At 43.1% G+C, this 27,960-nt stretch overlaps 1 protein-coding gene across 5 annotated transcripts in view; it reads left to right on the forward strand.

Annotated features, from left to right (window-relative positions):
* TBXAS1 (thromboxane A synthase 1) overlaps nucleotides 1-27,960 on the forward strand; it is a 262,140-nt gene that overhangs the window by 95,732 nt on the left and 138,448 nt on the right. The window contains exon 1 of one of the 5 annotated variants that reach the window (XM_083859368.1): nucleotides 8,671-8,690. The exons of the other annotated variants lie outside the window; for them this stretch is intronic. The gene's annotated coding sequence lies outside the window, so the exon portion shown is untranslated. Of the gene's footprint in view, nucleotides 1-8,670; nucleotides 8,691-27,960 lie in introns of those variants that run through there. 5 annotated transcript variants of the gene reach the window in all.

A 27,960-nucleotide genomic window follows, 5' to 3' on the forward strand; every position in this document is an offset into this window, starting at 1 on the left:
GTGACTTTTGAAGAGGTCCTGAAACAGAGTGGGAATCTTAGATTTAGCTATAATATGGAGTACCTTCTATAAAAATGTTGCCTTTCAAATATGTGTGCTATTTATCCATAACAAAAATGAAATTGAAAACAATCCTATTTGGAAAACAGTGTTCTAATACATATTAAGATTTGCCTTGAATATTCCCCTATTCCCATAAGAGTTCTGCAGTAGAGTAGACCTGTTTGCTATGGAAATTAGTGATTTATGCCACTCATTTTTTTGATGAATATTAATGCTATGTTATTTTATTTTTATCTCCACCATACCCAGTTGTTCTATTTCAATTGCAGATAAATGGCTACTGATTGGAAATAGGTGATAAAAGTAGAGAGAGAAATAAAGAAGGACAACATATTTTATGGAGTCAGAATAGCAACTTCTACAATCTGAGAGCAAGTTAGTTTTACTTTCTATATGCACCTAATATGCATTCAACTGCTCTGCTGCAACTGCATCATTATGGCTTTACAGAACTGTAAGCATGTATGGTTGATTTAGAGTAAAAGAAATCTGCCAAAATAAGTAATACATTCTTGGCCCAGCAACATTACACCAGTGATTGTAGAAAATATGACCCAGCCCCAAGTGGGCAGTTGATTGCTCTAGGATGAAGGAACTTACTCTGCCTTCGACTGTAGCAATGTATTGAGACTTGGGGCAGAATTTAAGAGATCATAACATAGACACACTCTCAGTCAAAGAGTGAGAACAGTTTTAAATTCAGTGCAATTTGTGGGATGGCACTCTTTCTTCATGTTGTTTTGCATCTGAAATATAGCTTGCAGCAGGTCAAACTCTATTCTTACTCTGCCTTGACTTGAACGCTCAACTTCAACCTCCTGTGAGATGTGTGAAGATGTCTGTAGGAGAAGCTCTGGTTTGTCACTGTGGGGTCTTGGTGCTTTCCTCTCTTGTGGATGGAAGAGGGACATGCATTTCAGGGATTTGGGCATATGGAGCTTTACTCAAAGCCTTTTCCCTTCCTTCTGCTGTCATCAAATACCTTGGGACAAACCTAAGGTGGATAGGGCAGGATCTCATCCTGCTAGGAGCAGCTGATGTCTTAATCATAGGCTGAATTTAACTGAAGAAAAAATGTATTTCTTGCTATTTTAATTTCACAAAGTTTTTTAACCTCTCTATTTCTAGCTTTATTCTGCTTTCTGTGGAAAAAAAATCCAGGAAAAGTATTCTCACCTGTGTTTCTGAAGGCTCCTGTTAAAAAAAATAACTCAGTTTTATGAAAAAAAATTATCCTGTTTGATTTCCTCTTTTGCACTGGTGGTGGTGGGGTGGGGTGGTAGGAGAGGTCTAATGGACTTACTACCTCTCTTGTGGTACTTCCTTTAGTTTGATATTTTAAAGAATTTATTTTTTATATTTCAGCTAGAGGAAATCATACCTGGACAGTGATAGGGAAAAACAAGCTTCCTGTTGCTGCTTTATAGCTCCTCATAATCTCATGTAACCTGAGAAGGAATTTTGGTCACCTCAATTGCCTGGATTTTTGTTTTCTTAAAGAGGAGTATGTTTTTTGGCTGGTGTCAGGTCTTTCATATTTCATCAAGATTTATTTTCTTCTCGCTGCTTTCTCTTTTATGTGTTGCAATAAGGTTTTTTGACTCTATAAGATTGTTACCAGCCCCAGAATTGCTGATGTGGGTTAGTTATCACTTTCTTCCATTAATTATCTGCAAATTGTACAGTATAGCAGAACCCCTAACTTTGAACACATAAAGTCAATGGTATTACTCAACATGCTTCAAGTTAACCAGAAGTCTGTCTACCTTGCTGAATCAGGGCCATAAAAGACAATTGCATTTGTGCCTTAAAAATATTTTTAGTGCTGTTGGTATGCATAAACACCTAGTTCTGTTGTTCCCGGAAGAAGTTAGTGGGGAGAAAAATATTTCTTCTCCCTTCCCGCCCTCTCTTTTGATAGGACTTTGCATGTAGACAGTTTAGTTGCTCTTTTGTGAAATGTTAGCCATTCCCTCTGAAATGGAAAATATTATTGCATAAATGGACAGAACAGTAGGACAATCTTAATGCTTTAAAGTTAAAATTTCAGGTGCCTTTTTTATTATTATTATCACATGAGAATTTTTTAAGAAGTTGTCTTTTAAAAAAGAACTGAAACCCAAAAATACTCCTGTCAGAAACTCCAGGGCAGAATTCATGGTACAATGCTACATCTCCATCTGAATCCCCACACTTGACCATAATGAGGTATTAGTTATAGTTGGCTCCAGTGGTTAAATGAAGCTGCTGGAATAAGTCCTGTGAGTTACTTTTGAGTATATTATCATCAGTTTCTTCTCTTGTCTCTAGAGTTAATTGGTCTTAAAAACATAGCCTTCTGTGGGAATGATGTATAAAGATTTACCCAAAAGGTGGCATACCACACTGTTCTGAGAGCTGGAATCTGTGTCGCTGTTACAGGTAGAATAGTTTTTGTGGCTACCAGATCATTATTGGAGTATTTGACATTCTGCATACACAGATCTGTAGGCTGCAGTTTATTGGCAAAATTTATGGGAAATTAGTTAACTAGTTTAATTTTAGCAAGTTACAAATATTCATAGTCTCTGGAACATTGCAAATTGATACCTAGTGTACTAGTAATGTCAAAGGTATTTATTAATGAGCAGCGCATAGCCACAGACAAATCTGCTGTGTGGACTGTGACCTCCCATGAGAACCATGCAACTTGAGCTGGTGTACTCTGTGATGGTTCTTGATTTGTTACTATAGCCTCTGGCTGCCCCAGTAACGTCCAGGGATGTTTGTGTTCTATGTATTCACAGACAGAAGTCAAAAGCCCACTGCAATATCACAGTTCAAGCCCTCAGTGCAGGCAAAGCCATTTGGATGGAAACCTTTAGTGCAAGTGGTAATCTTTTCTGTGCGCAAAGCTCTCCCACTCCTCTCCGAGGCTCCAGACATTGCCCTGGGGTGGCTGAGCTGCGGGCATGTGCTCACTTTTGTGTTTTTTCCCAAGTTTGTTTCTTCCATGGCTCTACTGCAGCTGTTTAAGCCAATGTAAGTCAAAGATCTGATGTAATCTTTTACACCTCTGGAAAGAGAGTGTGAAATCCAACTGTATGAGACAGACAACATTTTATGTGCTCTTGGCAAGGCAACAAAGGGCACTGCCTGTCACCTGCACCATGTTCCTGATGCTTGTTTCTGCACTCACTGCATGTGCAAACTGCTGTGATCACAGCTCCAGCAAATTACTCCTTTTTTAAAGGAAAATCTCCTGGTTGGTTTGGCTTCACTGACAGATTTGGCCAGGCATGGTCTCACAGCTCTGTGAGATTGGCCAAAACTGTGTCAGCTGCTAAGACGGACAATGGAAGCAGGAGCAGGCCCTTGTACCATATCTAAGCATCTGAGGAACCTGACTAAATCTTGGTCTGCTTCTGTGTGCGTATATCAGCCTTGGCTAGGAGAAGGTTTCACTTCCATTTCCCCCTGCAGAAGTGTTTCTTTTTGGTTCCTTGTGTGCTGGTACTGTGGAGCATTTAGCTGTTGAAGCATAGTCCTTGTGAGCTCCATCCTAGGATTATTTGAAAAGTGTAGTTTCTTTTGAAAACATACTGTCTGAGGAGTGTTTTACAGCTAATATATAGCACAGGTGATCTTTGATCTCTGCTGCCTGCTTCCTAGCTAATTAATGGTTAAAATGATAGTTTTAAAGGGAATGAAACTGGTGAATATATTGCTTCTTCTTATCATATTACACCTGCATACCACAATGTGTCATCCTCATTCAAGGAAGGGGAAGGAAATATTCTGAGTTACAAAAACTAGTTTCTTAGACTCAATTTCACACTGCTCTACTGTCTTTATTATCTACTGGAGCCTGTATTCATTAAACTTTTTAACAAGCCATAAAGTCCACCTTGTAATTCCGCCCCCCCCAACTCTTTACACCATTTGGAAAGAAGTAGGTGGAGAGCTTTTAAAAGGCTGAAAAATCTGAGGCATTATTTCAATCCTCCTAGAAAGCATGGGAAAACAGCAGTGTTGTTGATTTTGCTGTGCATATTAAATGCTTTCATTCGATTTTCCTGCAGTACTCCAGAAGTATTGATGCAAACCTAAAGTAGATACATGCAATATGCAATGTTCAGTAGCTATTAATGGTCTCTGACTTCACTCGCTATGTATCTGATTATGAACTGGTATTCCCAGTGTCGTGCATGATAATTTTTTAATGCATTTTGTGAATAATTTCCCCTCACTCTATGTAGAGAGAGGAAAAAGCATCATGCCTCCCAATGTGTGTGTATGTGTCCCCTTTCTTGGCAGCCTTTGAAGTAGATCAATTTTAATGCTCAGGAACTTCTCCAGCATGCCTTGGTCACTTCACAGGTGCATCAAATTACTGCCTCTACAGGTGACTCCCTAATGCCAGTTTCCCCTTCTTTCTGGCAGCCCAACAAAATCCAAAAGCAACTTCTGACTGTTTTGTTACCGTGTTTTGAGAAGTACTGAGCGAAAGGAATTTCCCGTTTCCACAGATCCCATATGGGGTCTGGAGAAGGATGCAGAGAGGAAACTGCAGATCAGCAGCCTGTTGTCTGCAAGCCTAGCACAGGCTGCAGCATCCATGACTTTGGCCCTTTCTCATGCCACTAGCTAGGAGCCCCAGGATGCAGGTGCTGGTTAGACCCACTCTGCCCATGGTGGGGAGCCCTTAGACAGGACCTCAGGGGGCCTCTGCCCCTTAGGACAAAGCATTGCACAAGAATGGATTTGGGATGTCTATTAATTAGTTTTTTAAAAATAGCAGTATTTTCCTTTATGAGGATGACTGCACTTTTCCAGGTATCTACAGAGATGTCTCCTATCAAGTGCTGCCTTCAATGTCATTGTTCAGTTGGTGCCACCACTTTGTTGGGGTTTGTTCTGGTTTTGGTTTTTTCCATCCATGACCTTGACTTGTAGGCTCTGTGTTTATGCTCTTTCATACTTCCCTTCCCCATCTAAATATTTGCTCTGGGTTTTTAATTCTCTTACATCTCTCCATCCTCTTTAGCTCTATGCTATCCTTCCTCCATGCTCTAATTTTTATTCCCCCCTGTTTTTCTTATCTATGTTGAGTTAAAAACAGTAACATGACTTGATAATTTTAACATCATTCCAAGGTTTTTATGTAATTCCATAAATCTCTTCATTACTTTTTTATTGTTTTGTCATATTTAGATTTTAGTTTTTCCCTCTGCTTTATTAGTCTGAGGATCAATTTTAGTCTACTAAGTTTTATTAGTAGAAAGGGGAACAAAGTATCTCCTTTTTCTTTGTTGGTTTGGCACCATCCTAAAATTACCCTTTTTCTCTGATTGACTACCTTTTTTCTTTCCCTGGAGAGTATGCTTTATGTCAGACCTTCTGCTGGCAGTGAACTGGGTATGATTTCATCAGGCAATAGGCAAAGGTATACCCCACTGCAGAGAAAGAAGCTGTTTTCAGCTATTACTATGTTTATCTTTTTTTCCTATCTTGGGGAACAGGGGATGGGCTGAGCCACCTTTACCCTAGGGATTTTGAAGCTTTCTTTCCCTCCAGTAAATTTAGTGGCTAAACCTGAAGGCTGGTCTTTAAGAAAGACATGTTTTAGGCATATTGATAAAATTCTGCAAATATAATTAAAAAGCTGTAGTTATGACAGTAAACCTCCCATGCAGAGACACAGAAGCTCTGCAATGACAGACACTGCATCAGGGAAAAATTATTGGGGTATACTCCCATAGGAGTTTTTTCTAGTCTAACTTTATTAAGATTCAAATCATGTCTTGTCCCAGAATTGTTTCTCTGCCCCATGCAAACAAAGCTGAAAATAATGGTCTGGGCCTTCAAGATGTTGATTACTTCAGTGTAGCTACATTACAGTCATGGAATCATGACTATTTTAAGATCTTGACCCAATGTTTAGGTCTGTGTCATGTTATATAACTTCAACTTTTGGATGATGGTACCTACCTACCAAATAAAGTTAGGGTTTGTACAGCAAATTTGAAGACATACCCAGACCTCTTATAGTAGTTTACAGAAAAAGGAGTGAGTTGGGAGCCATGTTCTGACTCTGGAAGGCCTAGCAGCAGACATTTTATCCCTCAACAATAATCTAGGCTTTTCTGTCAATGTTGGAATCTATTTTATTGAAAAAAGACCTTGGCAAGGACACTGGGAATTGCTGCAGAGTCTTTCAAAGTGACATTATGAGAGGATCTTGGTTCTTCTGGACCTTTTATTGTATGGAACATCTTATGAAATACTCTGTGTGAAGGGCCAAAGTAAAATGTTACCAAAGCACCCTAACAATTTTATATGTTCACCAACTCTCCATTTAGACCAATAGGAAATAGGCTGCTTGGGGCAGGAGAAAGAGAAACTAGGTCTCCAAGTACAGTACAGAGACAAATGTTGAAGTAGGTCAGATTATAATGTAACATCACACAGAAAGACATTAGTTTTTAAATATTAAATTCTATTAAAATAATATAAAATTTTATTTTTGAAATAGATAAGTATATTAAAAAAGGAAAATATTAATATTTGAATTACCTGAACTTAGTCATATGACAGGCCTATATTTTCTCCTGTTTTAGTGGCATTTTATTTTCTTTTGTCCTGTAACTAATACAATTGGATTTTCATCAGTAGTGAGGAACAGATGTTTGTGAAGCTACCCTCATTTTCATCCTCTTCATTTCCTTAGCGAAATATTTAAACAACTATACAATTTGTAAGCCTTTGAGCAGACCCCTTTGATACAGCACTGTGTTTATACCTACTCACAGGACTGCTCTGGGCATTGCATTCAGTATATTTCCCAATCTTTTGCCTTTTATGGGCTTGCCATTTTGGATATTGGATTTCTGCAGGCAGCTGTATGCACACTTTCAGAGGCTGGCACTTCTGAAATCCATAGGCTGGCCGTGCTGCCAGAGAAGTGAAAGCAGCAGGTTAAACTGAGGTCAGGGGACGAGGGGTATTGCTGGCAGTGCTGACTGTGCCATTCAGGCAGCATTGCCTATATACTGGCAGGTCTCTCCTAAATTTAAAAGGCTCCAAGTGAGAAGAGCTTAATCAATAATTGCAGATATTGAAAGTGGTGCCTTCTCATGCTTTCCTACCTTCCTTCTTTGCCTACAGGACATGAAGCATCTGAATCCCCCAGACAATTGCTCATGCATTTACATTTTCATTTGCTTGGTTTATAGCAGGATTGTTCCAGCTTTTGGGAGGGGCAGCTATCAAAGATGTACAGGCACTGCCATTGTGTTTTATTGTTCCAGTCTATTTTTATCCTGTGAATGTAGGTGGGAGTTTTTCAGTGGGTTGGTTTTGTGGGGTTTTTTGCTTTCTCTTCTAAGAATTTATAACCCTTCAGTCTTCAATCATTTTTGATAGATCAATATATTTACTTCAATGATGGTTCATCCTACAGTTGTGCTTGTATTTTTTTCTGCTTTGTTTATAGGGGTAATGAATAGATTCAGGGAGTTGTATCTCTGCTATACATCTGTCTTAGCATGAGGATCAAGTTGCTTGAAATTGGCCTAATACATTCATATTTAGGAGGAATATGAGGTTTTACATTGGTCTGTCTTCAAATCTACTGTTTTCCCTCCCTTTTCTAAGTAAACTTTGAGCAATTAGAAATGCTGGTTTTTTTAGAGGTCTTCTCAGAAATCATAATCATGACTGCTGGTGTTTCATGTACATTGAACTGTTTGGAGGCAAGGGCTCTAGAAAAATGCTCTAGCAGACTCCAGAGACCCAGAGGGTTTGGGTAGTAGCATAGCAAGGCAGAATGGTAACCTGGACTCAAAAATGAGGCAGGTCCATAGGAATCCTGTGGTCTCCATCCAAGCAGCTATGACTGAGGCAGAGAGGAGAAATTCTTGAGTCTACATCTCACTCATGTCTCCAGGCAGCCAGATATGGGCCTGGGACAGCTGTTTAATGCAGCTGTAAAGAGAGCTCACACACATGGCTGGGGGTCAGTAGAAGGGACGGGTGAACAGGACTCACCAATGAAGGTGAGATGGCTGTGGAGGAGAGGGGCTACATGTACTATTTCATCCCCAGGGATTTGGGTTGTTTCATGATCAAGTGATGCATATGCCATTTGTTATGCAATTGCCCCCTTTCTCCCACCACAAAGAAGGGAGAAGCAAAGGAAACATATTTGTTACATTGATAATACGTAGAACATGGTAAATGGAAAATAGGTCAACTCGGCAGTGCTCTCACTAGTATTACAGTTTGAAACATGACCTGTACTCTTATGACTACACATTAAATATGGGAAAAAAAAACCCTGAACCTGCATGTATTTCAGTGAGGTTTAATAATTTAAACCAAGTGAGCATATTAGTTGTTTGCAAGATGTAATCCCCATAGTTGCCATACCAGAGCCATATACACCCTGGGATTTGGTGCATTCATTCTCAGGCTGAAATAATTTGCCATGTAATGAAAGCTGTGACTCAACTACCTCTCAGCAGCGCGTTGTCCATTTGTAACAGCAGATTTTCCTGGAAGTCATTACTTTGGAGTGCCATTGTCAGCTGTACACATCACTCCTGCTTCTCTTGTCCTTTGTGGTACAGATTTGCTCATTGTTGTTAGTGAGTATGTTACTGCTGATACACATGCCATCAGGTTTTTCTGTTCTTTTCTTTCTTTTCTATCTCTGTTGAATTGCAGTTTCCTTTGTCTTCTGTGTGGTGCACTGAAAGAGGTTAGGAAATTTATCATGGTTATTTTTAATGGGTTTTTAAAGTCCTGCACAACACATATTGAATTGATTCAGGAAAATTTCCTGGAGCTGTTGCATTGTACTATTAAAAATAATTTTATCATTGCAATTTTTCTGTAAGAAAATACATCTATTTTTCTCCTTCCATCTTGTAACAAAGCCCTGCTTTCTAATGTTTCTGCGCGGTCAGATATTAGCCATTTCCCTAGATAATTTAGGTTGGTCATGTGTACTGCTAGCATTTTTATTGTAAAGAATTCTACTAGTGGTTTCATGATAAATGCATCAAGCATTGGGAAATTAATTTTATTAGTGTACATTTAATAATGCATTAACAAAATAAATGGGTTTGTGTGTGTTTTTATCTTAAGAATGTATAGAAAAAGTACATGCTGCTATAGGTAAAAAATTAATCTTTCATGTGTGCATTTTGTATGCTGTAGCATAAAAAGTATATTCCCAAGAGCTCAGTAGGTGGTTACTATCTTTTTTTTCCTTTGTTTAGGTATATTTTTTTAGGCAAATAGTGCAAGATAAGCGAATCCCAGTGACTGTCCCCCTCATGGCCAGTCTGACAAGCCTTTCCTTCCCTGAGTAAGGCTGTCCATTGTTGTCTGGGATCTGTGTCTTTACTGCATACAAACCAAATGAATGAGTTGCTCGTGGCTTCCCACTTATGAAACCCTCCTTTCACTTGCTTAAACTTCAGATATTTTCAGGCTAGTAACCATAACCAAGTCAAAGTGTCACTTCTTATTCTACAAGATGGCCTATTGCATGTGTAGCTACATGAAATTCAATTTGGCTTACTCATTCCATCATGCTATGTTTATGGTGCAAAAAACCTCCCTAGTTTATTGAGCCCTATCTATTACTGAAGAATTAAAATATTCTAATATTAAGACGGTATTATTTCAGAAATGCATGCATCTGCATTAACATAAGCAGAGCAAAGGTATTAAGAGGACTGGTATACAATATAATGTAACTCTCTCACTGATTTAAGATCAAAATGCCAGTAACAAGGAGTAGACTGAAAGAAAATTATGTACATGTTTATTTCAGATACATTCAAAAATAAAATATTGTTTCATCCACCACTGCTGATCCTGTTTACAGGAGACAGATGAGATATCTTGCCTATAAAAAAATGAAAGATAAAATGCAGAATTAAACAGAAACAGCCTACTGATTCTAAATGTCTCTGTTCTGAATGCTGCTTTTGAAGATATGTATGAGGACATGTCTTTTCAGCAGATAGGGATACTCGGTGTGTTCTGAAAGCCTTTTCTTTCCTCCAGGGCTAAAATGGCTAAGCAAAACTGGAGAAATGGAGAACTCCAGCCACACTTGAGTTCTGGCCACAATAAGTAAAGCATACATGAGATGAAGCTTGCAGAAAGGCAGAATTATGGATGGCTTTTCTGTGTACCGTTATTTCAGGTCTCAGGGGGGAAAAAATGAAACAAACCTCAATTTTATCATGGTCAGAAAGCCTTTATGAGAGGCAGCAGTCAGATCACATGGGTTTTGTCACCCTGGAATGTTTGCTTATATGAAGTTTGGTGATGAGTGTGTAACTATAAACTTTATTACACCTGTGCTTTTATTATACTCAACCTGCTTTATCACCTGCTGTAGCTTGTGATGTCGTAGTATCACAAATTATATTTAAATCCTTTGACCGCCTTCCTGTTTTGTTTTCTCCATATGATTGCACATATGCTTTCCTGCTTTTGTCTTCTGTCCCCAGATTTTTCTTGGATCCTTCACTGTGACACACATGTGCTCCCCTGTTTTCTGGGACACTGAGGATCCTCCTTGGCCTCATGGACACGTGTTCAGATAGGTCCCCCACACTTTGCTAGAAAGCAGCCCTGCACTTCATTCCTCTCCTCCACGTTTCAGCCATATTATTCGATGTAGTATCACAGTTGTATCCCTCATCTTCTGCAAGTGTGCTGCTTTGTCTCCATTTATCTTGTATGAAATGGCTTTAGCCTTGCCAGGACAATGCTGCTGGTTTTTTCCCAGAAATTGCTTACCTTTCTGTCAAAGGAAGCTGCTTAGAGCTCCTAACTAGAAACCAGGATAAGCATTCAGCAGATCCCTATCTCTTCCTTATGTGGGGCGGGGGGCGGAAGATCGAAAAAAGGTTACTGTTGTTTAGACCAAGTAACATTGTCTGCTTACCCTCCTCAGCCATCTTATAAGATTTTTCTTTTCATTCCACTGTAAAAATAGGTAGCACTGTTGAATACAAATAATAGGCTCATACAAATCCATACAAATGAGCACTGTGCTCACAGTATCAAGTAAAGTTTGGAGACACAGAAAGTTTGCTATCTTCCAGAGGTAGCCTTCCCTTGAAATCATAATCCAGTGTTCTGGAAAAAGTAACCTGATGGTTTTTCCCTCAGGTTATGGCAAAGGAGTACTTTAGTAGTGAATTAGGTGCAGAGAGCAAGAGATGAAACTGTTCTCATGCTGCATCTCAAAAACCCCCAGAAAGGCCAGGCACAGAAATATGCTGAAACCCACAGGAAATGCCTGCTGCACCGTCACATGAGGTCAGTCAGGCATAGCGCGCTTTAGCAAGCGCAGACAAAACAAGCTCTGGTGAAAATACCACAGTCTAAACACGAGTAACAAAACACAGACTAATACAGTCCAACTTAATGGGAAGCACCATGGAAAAAGATTTAGGAACATTGTTCTGGCACTCTTACTGAGGTGAAGAGCTATGAGGACTTTCAGTGTCACCCGGTCACAATAGTACCACACATGCAGGAGTGACTGGTTTCTTATTAATATCACAGTACTTCTCATTTCCAGTAGCATCCTGTAAGAGCAGTACCCTATTTGCAGCTTTCATTTGGCATTTATGAAGTGGAATACTGATACAGCTAATCAGCACTAGCAGTATGATGCAAGCATGTGGAGCGGCAGTGGTAATCATCTTAGCCCAGTTGGCAGGATAAAAATAACCCCTGCCAACACTGGGAAGTGACAGCTCCCCAACTGTGGAGGAGCACAGCCCACAACCCTGTGGCTCTATGCTGCCCTGGAACCCAGCTTCTGCTGCAGCCCACCTGAACAGAAAAAAGAAACAATTGTTATCCCCACTCATCTCTTTTGATGCTTCTCTTCCCAGCCCATGAACACAGTCTTGAATTTTTGTACTTGCACTTAGGTCTGGAGTCAAATTGCCTCCAAAAGCCTGATGGATGTAGATTGCTGAATATGCTTGCATAATTCAGTGGTGGGGTTTTTTGTTTGTTGTTTTTTTCCAATTCATGGCACTTCATGAGCCTAATTTAATCTCTGTCATTTCTTATATGTGGGTAAATGTCATCTACTTCATTCCGTGAATGAATTAACACAGCCATATAGAGGCTGTGTCTCTTGCACTGCTCACTTGGAAGGGGGAAGTGTTATAAATGCAAAGGCAAATTTCAGGTTAATAAATGACAATTTATTAACAACAGAATATCGAGCACCTGAAAAAGAGAAAAACCACAAGAATAGGAAATTGTCAGCGCGCGCTGGGTGGATAGAGGTCCGCACCGATGTACCAGACGCCCTAGTCCACGCCGGTGCAGCTTTCAGTCCACCGTTTTATAGGAATTTTCTGCCCTTAGGCAGTTCAGGTGTCCAAGGTGGGTTGAATAGTCCGGATTTCTTTTCGATGGCCCTCCCGGACCTCATCAAGTCTAGTTGTCTCATTCCGGGAAGGCTCCTTTCTTATGTCAATTCCAAGAGTCTGTCTTATGTTGATTTCATTCCGCTTGTGGCACCAGAAGGTTGATGAAATTGGCATCGTCGTCAGGAAGGAATTTCTCCTTGCCTTGGCGAGGAAGTGATTCTTATCAGGGTTGGCCAGTGTCTTTTGTCTAAGTTGATGATCTTCGTCCTGTCTTTGCAACTGAGATTAGCAGGCTGAGAGAGAACGGTTACCCTTCTACTGGATTTTACAATTTTACTTTAGCTTTGTTTCATTATACATCGAATTATTATTTTATACACGAATTTTTACCCTATTTTTTATCACAGTCCCCCACCTAATAATTCATCAAATTAAAAATTCGCTTTTCTCCCTTTATTGACCTTAATTTTAGTTTAAAAAGTCACATTCTTCCCAGTCCTCCTGGGAGGATTCATCACCTTGTTGGAGCTTCCGCTCCTCTTCGAATTCCTTTAGGGCCTCTGCAGCCCTTCTTTTACCTTTTTCTTCCTCAAGTTTCATTATTTTGGACACAGTTTTCCCTTGTGCTGCCTCTGGATCCATGGGAAGGGATGCTATTTGCATCCCTTGGACGACTGAATGTATCAGTCGAATGAAACAAGGGATCAGACACGGGAGGAAGACAATGCCTGCAATGGAGCACGTTATAAAGAATATTACCTTCTTCCACCATTCCCCCTGTCCGAACAGCTGGTCCCACCATGAAGCCTGAAGAATTGAATTCCACTTCTGGACTGGCACATGTGCCACCTTTTTGATTTCCTGTGCTAACCCTTTGATAGTCTCCCCATAGTCATCGATTTCGATGCAGCATTCTGATTCATTGAATCTGCCACAGACCCCTCCTTCCTCTGCTAGCAGGTAGTCCAGGGCAAGCTGATTTTGATACACAAAAGCCCTCATTTGTGAATGCTGCTTTGCCAGGAGTTCCAAGGCCTCTGAGGTGTGATTAGAAACCACTTCTACCACTGCTTGCAACCGAATCAACCTATTCAGGAGGTAAATGGGTGTTCGATATCCCCAACTGCCATCGTTCGCCCAGGTGGCTGGCCCATAATACTCAATGATTCTTTCAGCGGGCCACTCCTCCTCCCCCCATTTCTGGTTGCCTCCGGCTATGGGTAGCACCCGTCTTATCTCCCTTCTCTGTCGGTTTAATGTTTCGAACAGAGGAGCTCCTAACAAATTGCTTTCGGCTCTGGGCAAGGTGAAAAAGAAGGGTCTTATCATTCCTAGGGTACAGGACCCCTTCCATTTCCGGGGAAGTTCGCTATAGGCCTTCTTTCCACAAATCCAATATATCCCATCTGGAGCTTTCCAGCCTATATTGGTTCTACCCGGCTCGTCCCAGTACTCTCTCAGTCCCGCTAGTGCCTGAAATGGATTAGCCCCAGGACTTTTGTGCCAACAAAGTCCCATAGTCTCAAACCACTCACAATCTTTTTCTCGAATTTGGCTCCAATATCCGGAGGGTGCTTCAGGTTGCCAGACCCGTGTTTTGTCATTCACCGTTAGGGTATTTATGCAAGGAGTATAACCCACCAGGTCGGTGAACTCCTTCCCCTCCCGGCTGATGCAGATAGTTCCCACTATCCTTTTTTCCAAAATCCATCCCTCCGGTCTCTTTACTATTTTTGACAATTTAGAGCTTTCCCATTTTAGAAGTTGTTCCGGGGCTAATCCTTCTCCTTTCCAGGGCCACCTTTCGGCTGACTTTAATCCCCCACAAATCCAGCAATCCGTCAGCCCCAATTCAGTGGCTATCTCCTGCATTAGTTCTACAAAGAGGTTTTGGTTAGGGGCCGGAAATCCCCCATCCCCGTATTGCCTTTCCAATTGCTCGTACTGTTCACTGAGCGATTTCAACCTTTCCTGCTCAATTCTCCTCTTTCTGGCCTCAGCTTCCTTTTTCCTGAGTTCCAATGTTACCTGTTTCATTTTACTTTCAGGGTCCATCCCTTCCTCGTCCCTTGAAAAACAAAAAACTTGGTCAAACTGCAAACACACACGCTTATCTCCCGGAGGCAATAATTCAAAAATGATGGGTTCTGAGTCCAAGAAACCCGTTTCCTCATGTTTGAGATTCCTCCCTTCCCAATACAATTTTCCACCCATATTACATATTTTTAGTTTCGCTTTGTCGTAGCACAGGGGATTCACCTTATAGTAGGCAAGGAAGGTAGATAGCCTTTTCCCTCCCATCCATACAGTTTTGTTACATTGTTGACATGTTGGTACCGGGTGAGGAGTTTCGAGTTCCCGCCTTCGTCTAACGAGTGAGTGAGCAGGATCCCTGAACAGCCCGCCCTTAGGACTTGCCCCTGAGCATTGGCACCGGACCCTTCCTTCCAATTCACAAAGGTGAAATCGAGTGCCATTAGCCCAACAATCACCCAACTGCCTTTTTAGAGGACAATCCATTATCGGCCCGGTTTCTGGTGCTGTTAAGCACCATTCACACTTCGCGGGAGGATTCTCCCCCAGGAGCGCCCCTGGAAGGGCCCCCTTGGTCTAGCACACGGCTAGGCTCAGGACCGTTAGGATTCCCCACCGAAAAACCCCTCTGCCTTGCCCATCGCCCGTATGGGAACATACGGCGGGGTAAACCATCTTCTCGACAGCAAGGGTTTGCTTCAGGGGCCCGTGTGGTCCTGATGGCAAACCTTCTCTTGTAGGTTGCCCACCGGGATAATTTGATTGTATCTCCTCGGCAAGGTACCTTGATGGTCCTCCGGCACTCAATTGCTAAGGGTTCTGCTTTAGCGTCCAATTTTCCCTTTATTCCCTTTTTGAAAATCTGATACCACTCAGGAGAATCTAATTCCAAAAGTCCGGCCCGAGTGGCAAGTACTAAGAGGCAGTCTGTGTTAACCTGCTCCTCGATTAGACAGTTAGTGCACACACCTTTAGGTCGACTCCCTCTCCAACAGTGGGTGACCCAAACCTGTTTACAGTACACGCATTCAAAGTGAATGAAAGGAAAGCACTCACAACCTGGGGTATTACAACTTATCTGGTCGGTCATCTAGGTTGACGCCTGAGTTTGATTTTGAGCTCTCCAGGAGGGGTGGTGACCTTCCAGTCTGAGGCTTTTGGGTCCTCGATCTTTTTCACCCTTGAGGAATGAGTCCAACCCTTCTCAGCGGTTCGAACTGCGGTGTCAGTCGTGAGTAGTACCAGGAACGGTCCTTCCCACTGCGGGGCGAGAGGAATCTCTTTCCAAGTCCTGATTAACACTTTATCTCTGGGCCGAATCTGATGAATCGCAAATCCGAGAGGGGCACTTTGGGGGATGAGTCCACGCCTTCTGAGCTCCTGTAAATTTTTGTTTACAGTGATGAGATAAGGTTGTAACTGCACATCCTCAACTCGGGGATGTCCCACAGGCATTCCGTGTTTGTATGGCATCCCATACAACATTTCAAAGGGGGACAGTCCCGTATCAGAATGAGGCATGGTTCTTATGTTCAACAAAGCAAGGGGAAGGCATTTTACCCAACACATCTTAGTTTCCAGCATGAGTTTTGCCAACTGAGTTTTTAAAGTCTGATTCATTCTTTCTACTTGCCCTGAACTTTGAGGGTGCCAGGGGGTGTGATATTGCCATCTGATTCCCAAGGCCTCGGTTAATTGTTTTATGATTTTCGAGGTAAAATGAGTCCCTTGATCTGAATCTATGCAATCCACGATTCCATACCTGGGGACTATTTCCTCTAATAATACTTTGGAAACCGTTTGAGCCGTGGCTTTTGCCCTTGGGTACGCCTCTACCCAATGTGTCAATTTGTCCACAATAACCAATAAGTACCTATATCTCCCGACCTTTGGTAATTCAGTGAAATCCACCTGGATCCTTTCAAACGGCCGGTATGAAAGAGGACGACCTCCCCAAGCCGCTTGTCTGGATCTGGATCGATTCACTTTCTGGCAAGTCACGCACCCCTGTACCTCTTGTTTTGCCAACTCAAAGATCCCCTTGCACCCAAAGAATTTCAGAAACTGGTCAGCCAATGCCCGTGTTCCCCAGTGGGTCTGTTCGTGCAGGCGTCTCAGGATCCCTCTGGCCACACCTTTCGGGACCAATTCCCTTCCATCCGGCAATTTCCATTTTCCCATCTCCAATGCCCCTCCCATCTCCTTAAATCCTTCAATGTCCCTTTCAGAGGGACATATTTGGATTCTGGAGTTTTCCTCCCCAGTCACCTCGGGGATTCTCACTGTGAGTAATGTTGCCCCTTTTTGCCTCTTGGTCAGCCAGGTTATTCCCACGCGTCTGAAATTGCAACCCGATCTGATGCCCTTTCACATGCACCACCGCAATCTCTTTTGGTTCCCTGATTGCCTCCAAGATTTGTCGAATCATTTCGCCGTGGACCAAACCTTTTCCTTTTGTGTTTATCAAGCCCCTTTCTTCCCAAATTTTCCCAAAAGTGTGAACCACCCCAAACGCATACCGAGAATCAGTGAATATGGTCCCCTTCTTTCCCTTTAACCCTTTGAGAGCTCACAAGCCTGGGCCGACCATTCGGGTCTCAGGGGACCCGATTCCACCACTCTTCCTGTTCTGCCATCCACCACTGCGTATCCTGATTTTCTTTTCCCCTCGACTATTCTCGCCGACCCATCCACAAACCATTTCTCTCCCCCCTCCAATTCCTGATCCTCCAAATCTGATCTTACTTTTGTCTGAAGTTCCACGATCTCAGCACAATCATGCAACAGTTCCTCAGAAAGGTCTCCAAACATGAACTGTGCAGGGTTTTGTGCCGAGGTGGTTTTCAACTCCAATCCTGGGGATCTGATTAGGATGGCTTCATATTTCAGAAGCCTGGAATCGGTCAGCCACTTTTCCGCTTTCTGTTGCAGAATGTTTCTCACATTGTGAGGGGTGTAAACTACCAGAGAGGCTCCGAAGGTAATCTTTCTCGCCTCTTCCACCAGGAGTGCCACTGCAACTATAGCCTGCAAACACGTAGGCCAACCTCGACTCACAGGGTCCAGGATTTTTGATAAAAATCCTATGGGTTTCTTTTTGCTGGCCCATTCCTGAGTCAGGACTCCCTGTGCAGTTTGCCCACTAACATCTACAAACAACTGGAATTCTTTGTTCACATCTGGAAGGGTCAGTACTGGGGCTGTCATGAGAACCTCTTTTAATTTTTGAAAATCTAATTCATCCTGTTCGGTCCACTTCACCCTGTCGGTGTTCAATCTTTCATACAGAAATTTTACCTTTTCACTGAAACCCTCAATCCACTGCCTGCAGTATCCCAGGAGCCCTAATAATTGGCCTATTTGCCTTTTAGTTTTTGGCGCGGGTAATGCTATGATTCCCGCGACTCTCTCAGGGTCCAATTTCTTTTTCCCTTGGGACAGCCAATGCCCCAGGTACTTCACTTCGGGCTCCGTGAACTGCAGTTTGGATTTTGAAACTTTCAGACCCTTAGCTCCAATAAAGTTTAACAATTCCACTGTACATTCCCTCACCCGCTCCTCTGAAGATCCTGCTATCAGCAGATCATCCACATACTGCAACAATTTCGTCCCTGCCTTTGGGGTAAACTGAGTCAAGAGGTGCTCCAGGGCCTGCCCGAATAGATTAGGGGATTCTACAAATCCTTGCGGGAGCACCGTCCATCTCAACTGCTGTTTTCTGTTGGTATCGGGGTCCTCCCATTGAAAGGCAAAGTAATCCCTGCTTTTCTCATCCAAGGGGCAAGTCCAAAATGCATCCTTCAGGTCAATCACACTATACCACACATCCTCAGGCGTGAGCCGATTCAACAAAGTATACGGATTGGCCACTACCGGAAACCTGGTCCTGGTTCGGGCATTCACTGCCCTCAAATCCTGAACTAACCGATAGCTTCCATCTGCCTTCTTTACAGCCAGTATAGGGGTGTTATGGGGGGACATGCATGGCTCTATTGTTCCTCCCTTCAAGAGGTCATCGATAACCCGCTTCAATCCCTTTCTCCCTTCCAGGGGAATGGGATACTGTTTGACCCGTATAGGGTCCTCGGGGTTCTCGATTATAATATGAATGGGGTCTATTTCTAGCTTCCCCACCTCCCCTTTAGAGTGCCATACCTCTGGATTGATGTCTGCCTCATCCTTCTCAGTGAGTTTAAACATTTTCACCACAAGATCGGAACTTCTTACAACTATGCTAATTCCAAGAGCGATAATCATATCTCTCCCTAGCAAGTTGTAATCAGCTTCCTCTACCAACAACAAATTCCCTAGGCAGACTTTATTTTCTGATTCAATCTCCACGCTTTCTATCACAGATACTCTAAAGGGATCCCCTTTTGCACCCACCACCACAACTTTCTCCTTACCGACCGTGCACCCTATTGGTAGATTTTGTAAAGTGCTCCTTTCTGCCCCGGTATCCACCAGAAAAACGGTTTCTTGACGCTGGGGACCTACTTTCAGTTTTACCAGGGGCTCGTTAGATGTCCTGGTCCCCAAGGTGAAGAGCCCCTGACACCCCTAATCTTCCTGAAATACTTTTTCATCTTTCATTCTCTTTTTGCAGTCCCTCCGAAGGTGTCCTACCCTTTTGCAATAGTAGCACTCGGGCAGTTCCCTTCTCATGTCTGGGGCTGCTTTTCGGGGGCCTTGAGACTTTCGGGGTAAGGTTTTATATTTCCCCGAAGCCTGTTCCTGTCTCTGGACCTCCTTCACCGCAGCTACCAAAACCTTAGCTTGTACTTTCTGTTTTTCATCCTCCCTCCTCATGTATATTTTCTGGGCTTCCCGCAACAATTCCTGCAAGCTTTTGTCCTGCCAACCCTCTATCTTTTCCAATTTTCTCCGAATGTCCTCCCATGACTTTGCCACAAACTGAGTTTTGAGCAGAACTTCCCCCACAGGGGAATTAGGGTCCGTCCCAGAATATATCTGTAGACTTCGCCTTAATCGCTTGATCCATTCAGAGGGGGACTCTTCTTTCCCTTGACATTCATTGAAAGCCTTGCTAATGTTCTGACCCCTTGGGACAGCTTCCCGGATGCCCTGAATTATGATGTTCCTTAGATCTACCATGCTCCTTCTCCAGTCCTCTGTTTGTGCATTCCAGTTTGGGCTAGAGCTGGGCCACTTTTGATCCCCAGGTGTCCCCTGTGGGTTCCTCCGGTCCCAGTCTCTGATACCCGCCTGTTTTATCATCTCTCTTTCCTCATTGTTGAATAAAGACCTCAGGATTGCCATCAGGTCCTCATATGTATAAATGCTGCTCCCTAGGAACTCATCCAACCTGTCCGCCACACCAAAAGGATCATCCAACAATCGCCCCATTTCCTTTTTGAATGCCCTCACGTCTCCCGTGTTGAGAGGCACATTCACAAATCCAATGACCCCTGGGGCCGTTGGTACTTCCCTTAATGGAAGTAAACTGTGTCCTACATTCTCATTCTCTCCCCATTCATCACTCATCATCCTTGCTTTCAATCGGGTTCTGCTAGCAGGGGGAGAACTGGTAGCAGTGGGTTGTCTCCCTCTCCCGGACTGCGGGGGCGGGACTGCCGCCTGTGCAGCAGAGGGGGGTCTTTCCTCCGCTCGGACCAACCCTGGTTGCGGCGGAAAAGGTGACCGAGAGTGCCCCCAAGCTGGCGCAGACGGGATCTCAGAGGGGGCTCCCGCGGTCATGGCATCTATCGACGGGGGCGCCGCCGACGGACCCAGGCCAGACGGGAAAGGCAGGAGCGGGGGTGGCAGTGAGGGAGCTGCCAGTGGGGACAATGGAGGGGAGGCATGACTCCCCACCTGAGATGCCTGTGCCCCCAAAAGCTGGTTTGGAGGATTGGAGGGAGCTGTGGGCACCACTTGCTCTGGAGAGGGTGGGGAATTCAGCCCAATGTAGGGAGGTGGGAGGTGATCTAGGGGCTCCCAGGGCTCGGTCCCGGTTCCGGGCCGCCCTTTCTGTTTTATCGGGAACAAACCAGCTCGGGTGTTTAGCCAAAGCCGGGCGTATTCCCTCTCCTCGGGGTCCGAGGGGCTCTTGTTTTTCACATAGTGATTTAACTCACTACATGTCCAGCTTTCAAATGATCCCATTACCGGCCACGTGAGGTGATCCCCCAATTTCTCCCCACCCCACACATCCATGCAATAGTAAATCATTCTTTCCTTAGATTTCTCTTTCCTCTGTGGACAATCTCCCCAATGCTCCAACATCCACCCCAAGGGACTATTTCGAGGGATTTTCATGGTTCCCTTTCCCTTACCAGAGGGGTATTTTTCTGAGGTCTTTTTCTGGGGCTTACTCTTTCTCTGTCCCATGTTTCGCGAATTTCCTTACCAAATCTTCAAAATTCCCTGCAAGTCGACTTTTCTGCCTGTGCGTTGTGTCTTTGGTTGTTTCTCAGGGGATGGGGCTTTTTCGATCACTCCCCCTCCAGCGAGCTGTGCCGAGGGTTCCTGATCGGTTCTCAATCCTTTCGGATTCTCTTTGGACCCTTACCTTGGTCCGCTGGCAAAAAGGGTTTACCAATTCCCGAGCTCAACAGGACGTACCCTTCCCCTTTTTGCCCACTCCGTGATCGGTCCCCGAGACTTCCCTAGTCCCGGTTTTGACGAGCAATGCAAGAGAGTTTCACACGAAATCGCTTCCTTCGCGGCCGACCGTTCCCCTCGCGGGAAAAACGGAAATGCGACCTTGAAGTCCACACTCGCTTTGTGATCAGATCACGTCTCACACACTCGCCCGATCACCCGCTCAACCAGCAGTACTTACAGCTCCTTTTCCTGCGTGGATGTCTTCGTGCACTTAGACGTTTTACAAGCAATTGCAAGCCGCGGCTTTTCCGAAGGCCCTTTGCCTTCCCGAGCTCTCTTTGCCCCCGGATCCGTTCTTTCCCCTGTCCTATTTTTTGTGGTTTTCTCGCTCCTAAATTTGGTTCGGAGGTTCGGGTGGAGCCGCGGGGGTCTCCTCACTCACCAGGCCGCCGAAATCGGCAGGGGTACCCTCCTGGATCGCAGGTCCCCGCAGCTTCCTCCGAATCCGAGTTACGGCACCAAATCTGTTATAAATGCAAAGGCAAATTTCAGGTTAATAAATGACAATTTATTAACAACAGAATATCGAGCACCTGAAAAAGAGAAAAACCACAAGAATAGGAAATTGTCAGCGCGCGCTGGGTGGATAGAGGTCCGCACCGATGTACCAGACGCCCTAGTCCACGCCGGTGCAGCTTTCAGTCCACCGTTTTATAGGAATTTTCTGCCCTTAGGCAGTTCAGGTGTCCAAGGTGGGTTGAATAGTCCGGATTTCTTTTCGATGGCCCTCCCGGACCTCATCAAGTCTAGTTGTCTCATTCCGGGAAGGCTCCTTTCTTATGTCAATTCCAAGAGTCTGTCTTATGTTGATTTCATTCCGCTTGTGGCACCAGAAGGTTGATGAAATTGGCATCGTCGTCAGGAAGGAATTTCTCCTTGCCTTGGCGAGGAAGTGATTCTTATCAGGGTTGGCCAGTGTCTTTTGTCTAAGTTGATGATCTTCGTCCTGTCTTTGCAACTGAGATTAGCAGGCTGAGAGAGAACGGTTACCCTTCTACTGGATTTTACAATTTTACTTTAGCTTTGTTTCATTATACATCAAATTATTATTTTATACACGAATTTTTACCCTATTTTTTATCACAGAAGGAATTAGTAAAAGTGTGTGACACCCTCAAGTTGCTAAACCCTGGGGTTAGAGATGCTCAGAAACAGATATCATTTGCACCCTGGTATAAGTTTACTTGAAAGACTCTACCAACTTTGTACACTGTAGTGGCCTCAATCAGGCCTCCTTCTCTTCATTGTCAACATTAAATATACTACTTTAGTACCACAAGTCTCTCACTGCATCTGACGAGGGAGGGGCTCCTTTAAAAATGGCTGTGCTTTTAGTAGTGGGGTGAAGATAAACAATCCCAGAGTTTTCTTCCTTTTTTTGATACTTCCTTAAGCATGATACTTCCCTAAGGCAGAGGCCTTCTGGCAAGGTGCAAGTCTGAGATTGCGCAGAGGTTCTTGGTATGTAGAAGATAGCATTTTTAATCCTAGGTGTGTGAACAAAGAGTTGGGTGCATAACTGTACAGAGCAGAACAGGAAGTATGTGTGAGCAAGCATTTTTTGTTACATGATATTTTTAATGCACCCAGGAATTAAATTAATAGTCCTATGTGCTTATTTTAAAGCTTTCACAACATGAAAAGAAATGTAAGTTCATTGAAAAAGGAAATGAGGAATAATTTATTCTTACACAGAAATGTGTGTGGCCATGCCTGTTTTTTTCATGAATTTACCCAATATATTGGATTAGTCTCTGGATGAGGTGTGTGAGGGTGTGTGTGTTGGCACAGCTGTGGTTTGAAACTCTTCTCTGTGCCTGAGGCTTCTCAGTGCTATCGGGGCTTCATTTTCATGTGCAGTAATTTCACCTTTTTCTAGGGTGTTGTGGTTTTGGGGTGGGGTTTTTTTGTTTGTTTTTCTTCTCTTAAGTGTTAATTGGTGTTTCATGGTTCTCTAATCTGGAGATATTCAACTTGTGGGTGCTTTATAAAAATAGTCCAGGCAAGCACCTTACCAACTAGAGTCACGGCCTTGGATGCAGAACAAGTGGCACAGGAGTTAGTTCCAGGTGTACATAGCAGCTGAGAAATTCTGTTCTCACAGGGTGTCAACAGAAAAAAAAAAAAAAAAAAAAAAGGTGATTGCTGGCAATTCCCATCTCTATACCTGACTGTCCCCCAGTCCCTCAGATGGAAAATGGAAGATGTTATTTGTTTCTTCCACTGTCACTTCAGGTTATTTAAGTTGTAGGTTACACAGGCTTAGAATGAGATTTCTACATATGAATATCTCTTGTCAGATTAGGATATGGGATTCTTGGAGACCTTCAGCTGCTAACAAAACACAAATAATACCTGTGATACTTGACAAATTTGTCCTGCTCCTTTCCTTTCCTCTCAGCCCAAACTAACCCTTTTTGTACAGATTGTGTTTGGGTTTTGCAGCTGTTCGTTATGTATTGCTTAGTCCTACCACATCTGAATCGCCTTCGACTGCTGAAAGGGGACAGTGCTATGACAAATCAATTTGCTGACCTCTGAAATAATTAAGTAAGTAAAGCTGAGCTTCAGGCCTATTTTAAACAAGCATTGTGCTATTCGTTTTTACATTTCTCTGCCTGTAATGAAAGGGTGTCTCTAAACAAAAGAGGCAGAGCCATAGAGGAACTTCTTTTAAGGGAAAGTTGCCTAAGAGAATCAGCCTTTTCCCACTGTATCCCTGTGTCTTTGTACACCTCTCCTTCTCCCCCTGCTGCCTTTTTTTTCCTTTGCTCTTCCCTGAAGAAAATAGTAATAATAAAATACTCCATTTTCATATGGGTCTACAGATGATATTTGTGTACTTAACCAGACCACAGCACAGAAAACAAAGCCTTGCTTATTGCCTAACAGCATATATATGCTTTATGATTTATGTGGTTGTAATACATGGGGCTTATAATAGATAGGAAGATCAAAGTCTTCTGTAAATTGACAGCAGCACTGTAAACAAGGTGAAGGGGTTGAAGGTGTTTCCCACGTGGATGTTAGACAGAAACATATAGCCTTTTGCCATAAGGTACTGTATGTGCTCTTCACCTCTTCCTGTGCAATAAGGCAATGTTGCTTTGAGCTTTGCTCAGAGAGCACGGCCATGGCTCAGGAGCTGGGAGATGCTGTCAGCAGCAGATGACCATGCAGTGTGGCCAGGATGATCTTGTGAGTGTGGAAAGGCTAATGCTAAATTGGTCTTTCAAATTAAAAGTAGCTGATTAATCCTCTGTGTTATCTGAGAACAGAAATCTGCATTTTGGGGAGATCCCTATCAAACATTGGGAAGGAAGATGATGGGCTGACGTGTTTCAGGAGAGACTGGGCAGTCCAGTGTGCCCCTTGTCTCATCACTCCTACTTCAGCTCAGAGTTGGGCTTGGCAGGCATCTCTTACCTCCATGGATTACCTTCTGTGGCCATGGCAGGCAGTAGGTGTGGGGTTGAGACACCTAGGCCACATCTCTGCAGAAGCAACAGTGGTGCATGAGCAAACCTGCAGATATCATTGCTGGATTGCTGTTTATTCTTGTGGATAAGGAAAGATGCGTTTAGAGAATGACTAAATCATTGTAAAGAAGATAGCAACATCCTGGGTGAACTCTGAACACAAAGTAGTCATCTCTGTCTTTCTCATTAATTGTCTTAAGAGAGGTGCTTTTCTGCTCTTTGGAATGAAACTGTTGCAGCTGGGTGTGGTGGGTGTTTGTAGCCTCTTCAGTTATTGAAACATTTCTGATGAAGTTTGGCTTCGTTTGCTAAGCACCCTGTGACAGAACCACCTCCTTGAACTGCAAGCCCTTTGGCAATCTTTGCTTTTTTCACAGCTTCTGGGAATAGACCCATGCCCTCTACTGAAGGTTGGTGAAAGCCCTTTTGCCTGGCCATCCTGAGGACGATGTGGCACAAGGCTGCTGGCATTTGCACCGGCAGCCTGCTAGGACAATGGCTCCTCATCCACATTTTCATCTGCTGGAGGAAGTTCACACTGTTGATGTACTGATACCAGGTCTTTCACCTTGCAATGGAGCTAAAGCTACTGGTCTAAAATGTGAATTTCTTTTGCTGTTCTGGAGGACTGCAGTTTAAACTGAAATATAATAGAAATTGCCCCAACAGCTTAACTTAATTAACTGATACCTCATCTACACAGGAAAATTCATCTCCTTGTGTGGGTCATAAAATTTATTTTTTGCTGGTGTGGCGGTGTTACAACTGATTTCCATGTGGACAGAGTTGCATTGCCCCAAGAGCGTCATGCTACGTGCATGAATTCTTGCTACTCTGCAGGAGTGGGCTAGGTATTCCCAAGTATTTGCTCTACACCCTGAAAGCCCTAGATGAAAATATTGTGAAGTGTTGGGTCAAACAGTGTAAAGGTACAGTAGCTGAAGGTAGGACTTCTGTGTGTGAATGAGCCCTGTGGAAAGATTAACTAGGAAAAGTTAATAAAAAGTACTGTCCTAGATTATTCATGAATCCATTTGCAATGTACTTGCCCAGAGGCTTTTGTTTTTCTCAATCTCTTATTTATTAAAATCTGACAAGAATATCAGGTTTTGTTCAATAATAAATCTAAGTCTATATGAGACTAGTGATATCCTCATCCAGTAATACAGAATCAAAATTAAGTTACATGGCAGGGTTGAATATGGGAAGAATAAATTATTGTTTAGGAGGATTTTCTCTTTTACTTGCTATTTCAAAACAAGTGAAAAAAACCCAAAACACCTAGTTGGGAGATAGCCTCTTGTTTTGTGACTGAGGCCTTGATCCTGCAAAGGATTTAAAATATATTAAAACTCAGTTAAACATCTTTCTGGCAGCTTTACAGGTTCCAGACTTGTGCTTGCTGAATGAAATAGCTCAGGTGATCTTTTTTCGTGTTTAGTTCTACTTGTCCTTTTTCCTTAACTTCAGGGAAAGACCGTGGAAGTAATGCATTTCGCTTATGGATTTTGACTTCCAAAGTATGTCCATACACAGCCTCATCTTCTTGTGTCCTAGAAAAGATTTGAAAGATTGTATACAGAACGTAGGAGAATGGAAAAGAGGCAGGAAGAGAGCTTTTGCTGTTTGGGAATAATGTGTGTGCTTTATAGCAGACATTCCTTAAAGAAAGGCAGACCTTTGCTTAAAAATCAATTTAAGTAGTTTGTTGGTTTTGGTTTTTTTCCCCCAGCATTTTCTGTTTATTAGTTAGGGGATTGTTCAATACTCTGTGAACCTGTTTTTCTATTTATTAGTAGAGGATTTTTTCCCACCTTCTTCTCCTTCTCTTCCCTAATTTATAACTGCATAAAGAAAGCACAAGTGGGTGCCTATAGCTAGAAAGTTAGAGAAGAGTAAATAAAAAGAAAGAGCTTAGCTATGGAAACAGAACTGAGAGTTCGGGTGATTGGTCTGAGTTGGAGGATGATGAATAGATTTGTTTGCATAAGCTTGACTTCTGAGTCACTTTCTCATAAAAGCAGCTTGAGCAACAGGAGATACTCCTGTTCCAAATTTTTTGTCCTGAATGCTTTCAAACACAAAGTGCACTGTGACATAAAGACTCCTGCTGTGAGTACTGTCATGTTATTCCAGTGGACAGGAGCTGGAGCTTTGCAATTTCTCGGATCTGAAATAATCTAGAAATGTTTGTGCTCTTACACAAACATTCCTTTTTCCCTGGTGTATCATGCGGTGCCCCTTGCTGGTCAGAGTTAAGCTGTCTGGGCTGACATAACCACCTTCTAATTTAGATTTGGAATCTGGTGTCAGGAAGTTGGTCCCTGTGAAAAGCTGTTTGTTGCAGGACCATCAGTCACTGACCAATAAATGTGACCAGGAACTTCCTAAACTTGGAGGGAGGAAAAGTGAGGTGTGAGCATGAGAGATCAGTATTTGTGGCTGGTCATTCTGGATAGGTTCAGAGCAGCACACCTTTGCCTTGAGAGCTTGTGTTCCCTCTCTGATGCCAGAAAAACTTTACAAAGTACTTGCAGAAGATGCATGTGGGGCATTATCCTCTTCTGCTAAAGTGTGTGATCAAAACACTCTTTAATTTGAGGCATCAGCTCTTTTTTATGCACCTATGAGAATTCTGAATAAAAGTTTGACCATCATAAGCAGCTACTTGTGCCGTGGTTGAGCAAACTGGGAGGGGTGAAAAAGATTTACCTTTATAGACCACGCCACCCATATCTAATGTTCCAGTAGAGCCTGTGAGTTGCATTTGGGAAATAAAAGTTCCCTCTGGAAACCCATGAGAAAGGAAAAGATGATGTCTTCCTTCCTGAAGAACACTGTTCTTCACCATTTGTTTGTTACAAGTTTCAGTGATAGAGAGGTCAAATTGGGCTGTGAAACCTTGTTTTGGAATCAAGATAATTGTCTGATTTGTTGACCCTTGAAGAAATTAGGCTGCTGCAGCTTCATTGCCATGGGAACCCCTAGTTACTATATTTAATTCAGCCCAGAGTTGCTTGTCTATTCAGTTGCTGCAGTGTAGACAGGTGATAAGCAATATATCGATACTGAGCTATAGCATACCAAAATGTTTAGGCATGGATATTACTGTGGTATTGCAGCATCTCTGGTATTGCTCTTGTGTTCTGCTATGAGCTGCCTAGCCCTCCTGTGCCTGCCTCCAACCTCTTCTTCCTCTCTCCTGGTGGAAAAAAGACAGTACTGCCTGAATAGATTTTCTGGTCCAGCCATTAACAAAGGTAACCTCTGCTTGCTGGTTGTGCTTCTTCCTCCACCAGCAGAGCAGCCAAACAGAGTGCCTGTGGCTTTGGAAGAAATGGTGCCAGAGAAGG

The sequence above is a fragment of the Zosterops lateralis genome, assembly GCF_965231275.1.
Source record: "Zosterops lateralis genome assembly, chromosome: 4".
Classification (NCBI taxonomy): Eukaryota; Metazoa; Chordata; class Aves; order Passeriformes; family Zosteropidae; genus Zosterops; species Zosterops lateralis.